Genomic DNA, 11,422 nt, shown 5'->3' on the forward strand with positions numbered 1-11,422 from the left:
CTTAAGCCTAACTAACCTAAGGACATCACACACATCCATGTCCGAGTCAGGATTCGAACTGCGACCGGAGCGGTCGCGCGGTTCCAGACTGTAGCGCCTAGAACCGCTCGGCCACTCCGGACGGCTGTTGATTAAGGCTCAAGTAAAATGTTATATACAAAAACTAGTCTTCATTAATGACATTATTGTTAGCTGACAGTAACATATATTGTTAAGGTCTTAAACAATTTCGTGTGAATTATGTTCCTAGTGAAGAAAATATCTTCTTTCTATACACGTAAACAGATCTATTCCATGCCATCATATGTAAAAACGTTTAGCAGGTGGTGCATCTGCGGTCCTCCTATTTCAAATACACTTGTTTTATTTACATTGTAATTAAACATATCCTTTATTCCGGTGACATTCTGACTGAATTTCAGCTGAATTATTTAAAATAAATAATATGATTATTACTTTTTTAAGGGAAGCGAGAAAGTACAAATATTCTTGTGTCATGGTGTACACTACATCATGAAAAGAAAATGAGGTTTGGGTTACGTAGTAAGCTCAAAATATGCCGTGATTTTCTCAGTTTTATCTCCTCTACGCACAAGTTGTGAAGGAAAGCAATGCTATTCATCAGCTATACGTTAGTGTGATTAAAATTGACATAAAACTACTTAATTAGACTACAGTCCTACATGAATTTAGTTGCAATAGCGGACGGCTCATTTCCTAATACAATTTACTCAGTTTTACCCAACTTGCTTTTACTGAATTACTCAAGTTTTGTTTATGTTCCTCAAATATCCTCTTTTTCAAGAGACTATTCATTCTGTTAATCTGAACTTACATGACATTCTACATCTCTGACAGAATTACTATTAGTTTTCTTCTTGGTTTCTTTACTGTTCGATTAATGTATAGACTGAATAACTTCGTAGATTGTGTATAATCCTTCCTCACTGCCCTCCCGACTGATGCTACCCTTTCATATCCTTCGACTCTTACAACTGCTGTCTGATTTCTGTGCAAGATACAGTTAAACTTCCGTTGTGTATACTTTACGCCTCCCATCTTCAGAACTTCAACGAGTGTATTCTACACCCACAAGTACACCCACTCTCTACAAACCACGGTGAAATGGATCGCTGAGGTTACTTCCCATTGTACCAGTTATTAGGGTCTCATCCCGTTCCATTCACGCGTGGAACTTGGGGGAGAATGTTTGTTTACATGACCTGGTGAGTGCTGTAATTAATGTAATCCTTGCGACCCCATGGTTGCCACTCAAGAAGATTGTAACGTATTTCTACAATCAATACTTAAAGCTGTTCCTGATACTTCATAGGTAGGAATTCACAGGATAGTTTGCTCCTATCTTCAAGCGTCTGATACTTTAGTTTCTTCAGCAACTCCGTGACACTCCCTCAAGGTGTAAAACAAACCTGCGACAGTTCGTATAGCTCTTCTTTAAATACGCCCAATATAGCCTGTTAGTCCTATTTAGTATGGGCTCCACAAACTTAAAGAGTAATTTAACTGTAGGGGAACTCGGAGTGAAATGGGATACTTAATGATTAGCAATTTTTATAAAATAAAGAAACCCAAGAAAACACGTCTTAAAGGTATGACTAATTACCATTTTGCATTACCTAAAGTACCTTACTTGAAAACTACTTAAAATTGCATTTTGCGTATTTTTCTTTTTTTATATTTTTCAGAAAAATGCTTGCATACTTCTCGTTCTCCTCATTCACGGGACAGAATGGGTCAAGGCAAATTTTCAACGTTTATTGCATAAACGTTGACATTATTAGAAACATCACCTCAAATGTATTAAGCGTGTTTAATGAACAACTTAAGACTAAGGAATATGGAGTCTTGAAAAAATATCGTTAACAACAAGCAAAAATAGAGCCAGTTGTGTTTCACAAGAATGGTATTTAATGAATTCTTGCTTATTACATAATGTACAATCCAGTGACATTAATATCACCTCCGCCTACCACGGCAGGTGACAACATTAGCAATTGAGGGGAGGGGGACACAACACTGCAGTCGGTATCGTAAAGCGAAAACACAGCGATTTATGTGAAGAATAAATTTGCGTAATTGTTGGCTTTCGGGCCGCAGTTGGAAGTATTCGCCAGGCACCGTGGTTAAAGTATACCACGCATAGGAAAACGGTGCTATTCAAACCCGGCGCAGAGGCAACTGTGGTACACTAAGAGCCATAGATGTCTTGGGTGGACGTCGGCTGCTGAGACGTGTACGGGCAAATAGACGTGCTACTGTTGAGCAACTAATTGCCCAGATGAACCAAGGGGCTACCAACAGGGTCTCCTCAAGACCGTTAGTGAACGTTGCTGCGCAGGCTCCTGGTTCATGCACCCATGCTGACTGCTGTTGATCGGCGATGAAGGCTAGAATTTACAAGCCACTAGAGCAACTGGACGGCCGCCAAATGACAACAGGTGGTCTTTTGAGATGACTAAAGTTTAATGCAGCATAGGATACATGGCCGTGTGCGTGTACAGCGTGAAGCGTCTGAAAGCAAATACCTTGTATGTGTTATGCTCTGGGGGATATTTTCGTGGCATTTCCTGAGAAATTTCGGCACTGTGAAAGGCACAGTGGATCAATACAGGTATGTCCATCGGCACATGCAGTTTGTTTTCCCTCCGCGAGATGGTATATACCACCAGGACGATGCCAGGTGCCACACAGCTCGCAGAGCTCTATGACGAGTCTACTGTAGTCCCCCACCAACTAACTTTCCGAATTTAAGCTCAATCGAGAATCTGTGGAACCACATCGATCGGTCTGTCTGCGACATGGATTCTCAACTGATAGACATAGCACAGCTGACAGTGGCACAGGAGTCGTCATAGCTCTACATCCCCGTCGGTACCTTTTACAATCTCATTTGTAGTGTTGACAGATTGCCAACACTACGCACATTATTTAAGGGAGGCGGCCATTAAGCAAACAGGCGGACTTGATGGTCTGAAACAGGATACTTCATAATTGCGATAAAGAAAAGTACGTTGCTTTGGGAATACTTAACTTTAATTCATCCTTGTTGTATAAATCGTTCTTGATGAGAAATTTCATACGATAACTATCAAACTATGTAAGGCTAATGGCGCCTTGCTAGGTCGTAGCCATGGACTTAGCTGAAGGCTATTCTATCTGCTCGGCTAATGAGCGATGCTTCGTCAGTGTAATCGCTAGCAATGTCGTCTGTACAACTGTGGCGAGTCTATTCCGTATCTCGAGACCTGCCTTGTGGTGGCGCTCGGTCTGCGATCACACAGTGGCGACACGCGGGTCCGACATGTACTAAATGGACCGCGGCCGATTTAAAGCTACCACCTAGCAAGTGTGGTGTCTGGCGGTGACACCACATCATTGACTCATTTCATGCTTATTTTGCAGTTGTCCGTGCTCCAACAGGTAGTCATTGAGGCTTTTTACAGGTGGTCACGTTAATGAAATTGGACAGTGTATAATGTTGGAACACAGTAAATGTTCCAAAAATCTTTCCTCAAACCCTTGTGTATGACATAGGCCTATAATTCAGCGGATTAGGTCTGTCTGGTAGCGTGTGTTAAGAATACAAGTATACAAAGGTGCAAGGAGATCCATAGCACTACTGCCATCTTCTGCTGGCTACGGCGACAGGCCTCTTAAGTACCACAACTATCCCCGCGCTTGTGTCCTTCGTCGCTTCTCAGGCTGTCAGCGCCCGCACTGTAGCACGCCCCAGTAGCGTGCCAGGCTGCACTTGCGCGCGGCCCGCAGGAATTTATTCGGCGCGCCTCGCCCTTCTCTCCCGCCCTCCTCCCTCAGCTCAGCTGGAATTATTTATAGAGCACCACCTTCGTGCTCAGGAATCTCAACTTGGCCCGCCGCATCCCGCACGATAAATCGCATTTCCGGAGGCCGTCATTTCGATTTCACGGCGCCCACGCCTCGAATTGCCTACCGGTCGGGCGATGAGGCCGGAGAATATTAAGAGCTAGTAGCACACTTATGTATATCGGTGATTCTGAAAGAAGATCCTCGTCATAGAGACACAGACATTTGCCAGACGGCTTTTTGCGATTTGGGGATCAGGGGACGCTAACTATGCGCTTCATACACTTGTCGAACTACATGTTGTTGCATTTCCGCAGGCTATCTTCTCGTGATTTCCTCGTGAAGCTTGTCGCACTGATGATGGCATTTCAGCTGGAAACGGATTTTGTATTCAAGTTAGGTTAAATGTGAAATAAAATACACTGCCTGACAAAAAAAAAAAAAAAAAAAAAATAACTGAAGCACTGAAAAGGGGATTACGGAACGAGTTGAGAGGGTACGTGATGCTACTGCAGTGATTACAGACTCGAGCAAAATTTATAAAGAACTGGACAGTTTGAACCCAGTCTCTCTGGGCTAGATGGATACACTAATTCTGTTGGGGAGGGTACCATAAAGCCGTTGTATCCTCTCCTGAGGCAAGAGGGACCACAATTGTTGTAACTGATCGTTGACGTCGTGAACACTGGCGCTGGGACGCAGTTCACGGCGAATGTGGTCCCACATGTGTTCTACCGGGGACGGATCGGGGGATCTTACAGGCCTTGGGAGGATATCAACATCATGTAGACAATTCGTAGAGACACGTGCCGGATTGTTATAATTAAAGTGAAGCTACTCAGAGAGTTTCAGAGATGGGTGTAGTTATCGTATAGAAGCGAAACTGGGTAGATATTCTAATGTGTTAATGCGGAACTGATTTACGCTGGAAATAAAATTTCTTCGAGTCTTGGTCACCAGCTGTAAGTCAGGCGCTGTGAATGCAAGTAAAACGTATGGAAATGTTTCCATATGTAATGGGTTACGGATGGAACGTGGGCAGAAAGATCATACAAGTGAGAAAGGCTTTATGTTGATTTTATTATTAACCGCTCCTTACAGAGTTTCCTCAACATGAGCACCGACGATGTCGACGATATTCTACACAGCGACATATTTGCACCTGGGGGGCCAAAATTAGAACCAATTTCTTTTTCAGCATAAATCGATTCCTCATTAGCACATCTACCACGTTTCACTTCCGTACGATAACTATAGCCCACACTGGACCTTCGTGGTTAGCTGCATTTTAATCATAGCCACCAGGTCTGAACGAGCATTGTGTTCAAAAATGGCACCACGATACTGTAGCACGAGAGGGCGCTGAATTTTCGTGACGTACCGTTGTGCTGTCATAGTTCCCCGAATCAATACCAGCTGTGGCCTGAAATCATACCCGATGGCTACCTTCACCATAACACCAAGAGTATCGATGCTGTACCTCTTCAGAACACTGGAAGAGTATGATCTCTCTTCAGATCGTCATACGCGCCGATATTGGACATCTGGGACAGTGCAGAACCGCGATTCATCACTGAACTTAATGTGACGCCATTCAACAGCAGTTCATACTTTCTGGCCAGACACCACTCCAAACCAGCTGTTCGTGGTGTGGTGTTAACGACAGTCTGCTCGTGGAATGGTAATTCCCCAGTACTGCTGCTGCTAGTCTCCGATCTGTGGTACAAGAAGACACTGTATGTTGCAAAGAGTCCACTGCTTGACCTCGGATGGAAGGTGCAGCTGTGAAGGAGCTACGTTGGGCTGGTGATCAGACACTGTCGACTGGAACCTTGTCGAGGAGTGTGCATACCCTCACGTTTCCATGCAGTCCAACAGAAGGGCGTTAACTCATCCAGTTACCTCACAAATCTGGATAAAGTATGATTTGACCAGCTGGCCAAATGGAGACCCACAATGAGGCCTCCTTCAAACTCTGTCAGATGCTGATAACCCTATCTCACACAAGTATGCGGCGTCTCCGTGACCTTCACAGTGATCACTCAGCCCTCATGCTGTGCGTGACCCTTATAAACCCTACCAGGCCTGCTAAAAACAGTTAACAGTAACAACACTAACGCACTCTGGTGCCAGTTCTTCCCGTCACGGAGTACTGCAGTCCAGTTATTTACATCTCATCTACGTCTGAGTCTACATGTATACCCTGCAAAACCACCGTGAAGTTCATGACAAGGGGTACAGCTACATGTATCATTTATTAGGGATTCTTCTCGTTCCATTCATGTAGAGAGTAGGGTAAGAATGATTCGCTGACAGCTTCCCTCTCTTAGTTCTGTCCCCATGAGTCCATTTTCTTCTGTAGTTCGGCTACACTCGCTCAAAAGTCACACAAACCAGTAACTACTGGCGATGCCCTTATCTGCATTCGTTCAATATCATAGAACCATAATGAGCCTGAATCCATAGATTGAAGTAAAACTGTATTACGCCTCCTAACACTATATCCCTACTTAATGTAATATTCTTCTAACATCTGGACTGCGAGTGCTGGCGATGATGTTCTACCCTAATTGAGACGACAAAGCTCTTTGCTACGAAAACAGAGCACCTATGGTTTTTGTACTTGTTGGAGATAGAGAATGCCGATTGGACATTGTTTTTTGGGGTCAGATAAGTTGGCATATAGACGTAATTTGAAGTGCAGGGGAGATAAAACTTCTAACCGCAGTTATCAGGAATAAAAATATTAATTTATGAAAAAGAAGATAAATATCGTCCACGAACTTTAATTCGATTATTTATCCCCGAAACTTCATAAAACAATTAGTGTGTTTAGGAATCCAGTGCAGATTGATTTCTTCGCAAATTAACAATACTGGGCGAACGGCGCAGTCAGCTTGTGTGTTGAAGACGCTCCCTAAGCGACCAGTTTGTTAGTAAGAAGATATCATTCTGCCACTGTTGTTCAACCTTCTCATTCTGAGAGTGTTTCCAGAAAATCGTACGGCGACTGTGAGTCTTTAGCTGTCCGAGAGACGGTGTTTTCATCCCGAGTTGTAGCAGTTTTCTCCGACTCTGCCTGGCGTTCTCTGGGAACCGAAGAAATGGAAACCTTCGACCGCCAACTCATCCTCTACCTAACCCGTTCTCTGCTTACAGCAGCCACGGAAAAAACGTATTTTATGTATAGTTAAATTTTTCACAGAATTTTTACATTAGAGAGGTAAACAATTTTTTTAAATCTATGAATCTAGGCAAAAAATCGAAAGAGGCTTTAAAGGCAGTACCTGTCTTATCTGTGTCAAAGTCAAAGATCAAGTTAGTTAATTTTTCTTTGCGACGTAGCAGTTCATTAAACGAGTGACTTGTAAGCAATTTCCTTTGTAGACTGATTTTACTTCCCCAGTATTCCATCAATAAATCGAAGTCTATCACCTGTTTTACCCACGACTGAGTCTGAGTAATCATTCCATTTCATATCCCTAAGTGTATCGCCCAGGTATTTGTACAAGTTGGCGAATTCCAACAGTGACTCATTGATGTTATAGTCGTTTTCGTATTTTGAAGCATACGATTTTACATTTCTGAATATTTAAATCAAGTTACCAATCTGTTCACCACTCTGAAATCTTATTAATACCTCAATGAACATTTATGCATCTTCTTTCAGACAGTACTTCATTATAGGTAACTACACCATCTGCGAAAAGTCTGAAGTTACTATCCACATTGTCCGTAAGCTCATTAATATACAACACAAACAAGGATCCACACACACTTCGCCGGCGCACCCCCGAGGTTACATCTACATCTGACGATGAGTCTCCGTCTGAGATTACATGCTGAGTCCTCCCTACCAAAAAGTGCGCAATTCAGCCACAAATTTCACTTGACACGCACATGATCATACTTTTGACGTTAAGCATAGGTGTGGTACTGAGACAAATACTTTCTCGGAAATCCAGAATTACCGCACCTTCCGGACAGCCTTCATCGAAAGCCCTCTGTATGTTATGTCAGAAAGGTGTGGGTTGGGCACCACATGGTGGATGTTTTCGGAATCCATGCTGATTGTCATGGAGGAGGTCATTCTGTTCGAGATACTCATTATACGAAGGTTGGATCTTAAACAGTGGCAACTATTTATTCACAACCGATACAAAAGAGTTACATGTTTGCACCTGTTACTGTCTTTCAAAGTGGTCACCAGCGTTGTGTAGAACTCGTTGCCAGCGATGTGGAAGGCGTAGTATGCCGTTAACAGAGCCTGTTCTGTTGATGGTGCGAGTGGAACCGTCTACTGCCTGTCGAGTCTCTGGAACAGTTCTGAAGCGAATGCCACGAAGTGTTTCCTTCGTCTTCGGACTTAAGTCCGGGGAGTATGGTGGATGGTACAGTACTTCCCAGTCCCACCGACCGAAGAGAGCAGCCACAGCTTGCACTGTATGAGCCCGCGCATTGTCGTGCAAAATACTGGGTGGGTTGCGCAGAAAATGTCTTCGCTTCTTTCACAAAGTTGGTCGTAGGTGATGCTGACGCACTTTCGACTTTTGCGGCGACCCATAATAACGCCATTCGTTGGATTGGCGTTTCAGTTTTGGCTCGTACGATATGGCCCATGTCTCATCCAGTGTTACGATACGGCATAAGAAAGCCTCTTCTTCGCGCACTTAACGCTCCATTTTCGTCAAGTTATGGGGAACCCATCGTGATGCAATTATTCGCATGCCCAGGCGTTCCTTTAGGATGAGAAGCACAGTCGTATGCGCTAGTCCGGTTTGGTGGGCGAGCTCACGAATCATATGGCGTCGATCACGGTCCACTAACGCAAGAAGAGCATGCACTTCTTCTCCACAGACGCTAGGACGACCTGCCCGACGCATATCTGCCAGTTTGCCGACCTTCGTTGATGGCCTTTACCCAACGTGCCACTGTTCCGTACGGCAATGCCGATTCTCCGCACTCCTCTTTGAAGACCATGATGACACTGTCATGCTCTACGACCTCTGGCACATTCAATCTTGATCCAACTCCGTTGTTCCTGTTTCGAAAACTTAATGACACCGTTACTTTAGACCGCTGGCTGTGTCCCCCCCCCCGATTGTACGCACGCCGGAGACGTGGGACGAGCGAGTCAATTTGCTCGGTGATAAGGTGGGTATATCAAAAACGTGTGCTATCAGCAAAAATAGTAGATTCCATTGCATAGCGTCTCCACAGCATTGTTGCCACTATTTAAGTTCCAACCTTCGTGTTTGAGCTCAGAAACTGTTATAAGATTCTACAACCAATCGATGTCAAGGACCTGAACGGTGGTTTTGTGGATCACTTTTACTACCCTTCCTACGAACAGGCGTGTCCCGCGATTTCTTCTAACAAGGGAACCTCCCCATCGCATCCCCCTCAAATTTTGGTATAAGTTGGCACAGTGGATAGGCCTCGAAAAACTGGACATAGATAAATCGAGAAAACAGGAAGAAGTTGTGTGGAACTACGAAAAAAATAAGCAAAATATACGAACTGAGTAGTCCATGTGCATCATAAGCAACAAGAAAGGGTATTGTGAGCTCACGATCGCCGTTGTCCCGTGGTTAGCGTGAGCAACTCCGGACTGAGAGGTCCCTGGTTCAAGTCTTCCATCGAGTGAAAATTTTACTTTCTTTATTCTCGCTAAGTTATGATCCGTCCGTTCGTTCATTGACGTCTCTGTTCACTGTAATAAGTTTAGTGTCTGTGTTTTGCCACCGCACCGCAAAACCGTGCGATTAGTAGACGAAAGCACGTGCCTCTCCAATGGGCACCCAAAACATTTGCTCGTAAGGTCATAGGTCAACCGAGTCCTCCACAGGACAACACGTCTGATATATTCTATACGACACTGGTGACGGCATGTGCGTCACCTGACAGGAATATGTTGTCGACCCATCTAACTTGTACACTTGGCGAATGGGTAAAAAGATTCTTCTACCTTGCCGATTGAGGTTTTCTTGTGGATGTGATAATCACTCCAAAAAAAGTGATGAAAACATAAGAGTTTGTCACCTGAACTGCAACAAATGAGTGCAACAGTTTCACAGTCGCACAGTTTTCGCTGTGCTCTGTCAAAACATATGTTTTTAACGTTTTCAAATTTTTCCGTGTGTAGACCGTCAAATCCTGCATGTGTCCAAGCAAATCTGAACATGTCCTGGAATTTTGGAGAGCGAAGTTGATTATGTTTGAGTGCCTTAACTTTGATAATAGTCGGAAAATAAAAAAATTTTTCACCCAAGGGAGGCTTGAACCATAGACCTTTTGTTTCGCAGCTGCTCACGCTAACCACGGGACGACGGCACTTCAGCGTTTCCACTGTCCTTGATGCTGCCTATCTTGCACATGGACTACTCAGTTTGTATATTTTGCTTATTTTTTTCATAGTTCCACTCAACTTCTTCCTGTTTTCTCGATTGATCTGTGTTCAGTTTTTCAAGGCCTATCCTCTGTGCCAACTTGTAATTAAATCTGAGGGGGATGCGATGGGGAGGTTCCCTTGTAAGGACGTGGCATAGATTTTACGGTCGAGGGATCGACGATAAATTTTAGTTGGAAGAGGCGCTAACTCACCGGCAGTTCAGTATAAAATCGGAGACGGATTTCATCGAGCTCCGGAGGTTCATTAACTTTTAACGATTTCAGCTTTTGTTAACACCACTGACACTAATACTTATTTCATTCATTTTTTCAATGGTACGAGGATTAAATTGGGACATTTCTCCTGGGTTTTTCTTTTTAAAGGGACATTTGAATACGGAATTAAGTATTTCAGCTTTTTTTTGTCCTCAGTTACGATCCCTGTCCCATTCGCTAGGGACAGGACAGTATGTCTGCTGCTACTAATAGCCGTTACATATGACAAGAATTTCTTTGGGTTTTGGGAAGGATCGTATTCAGCTACGGTAGTCACTGAATGCTTCACGCATTACTCTCTTAAAAGCCAAACGCATTTTACTCAGCATCGCTCTATGTGTAGTCGTATGCTTTGTTTTACAGCTGGCATGCAGTAGTTTTCGTTTCTTTAAAAGTTTGTTTACAGTGACTGCGTAACACGGACGGTCCCTCCCATTACGAACTGTTCGACGGGTACATATCTATACAGTACATGGTCAACTATTCTTTTAAACTTGAGGCAACTGCGCCGAAGGTATGTGCGTATGTGAGATCACAATGTCATTCGAACATTTCTGCTGGGTGTTTCACGTTTTTCTTCAGACAGTGCGGTAGTGGTGGGTTGTATGAAGACGCCGACCTTAACGTAACAAAACTGGCTGATGTAAAGGTAATTCCTGGAGTAACCGAAGGAATTGGGATAGGACTGTTATTGCTTTAAAAATAAATAAATGATCGAATGGATGACATAAGAAGCTGCATGGCAGTTTTCGCAGAAGACGCAGTTGTCCACAGGAAAGTGGCAACACCAGAAGACAGTTGCAGGTTGTAGGAAGACCCGCTGAGGAACAGTGATTGGTAAAGGATCTGGCAATTGATTCTGAACGCAAATAAATGCAACGCACTGCGCATAAATAGTCGACAGTGAGGT

This window comes from Schistocerca americana, chromosome 2 (genome assembly GCF_021461395.2).
Source record: "Schistocerca americana isolate TAMUIC-IGC-003095 chromosome 2, iqSchAmer2.1, whole genome shotgun sequence".
Classification (NCBI taxonomy): Eukaryota; Metazoa; Arthropoda; class Insecta; order Orthoptera; family Acrididae; genus Schistocerca; species Schistocerca americana.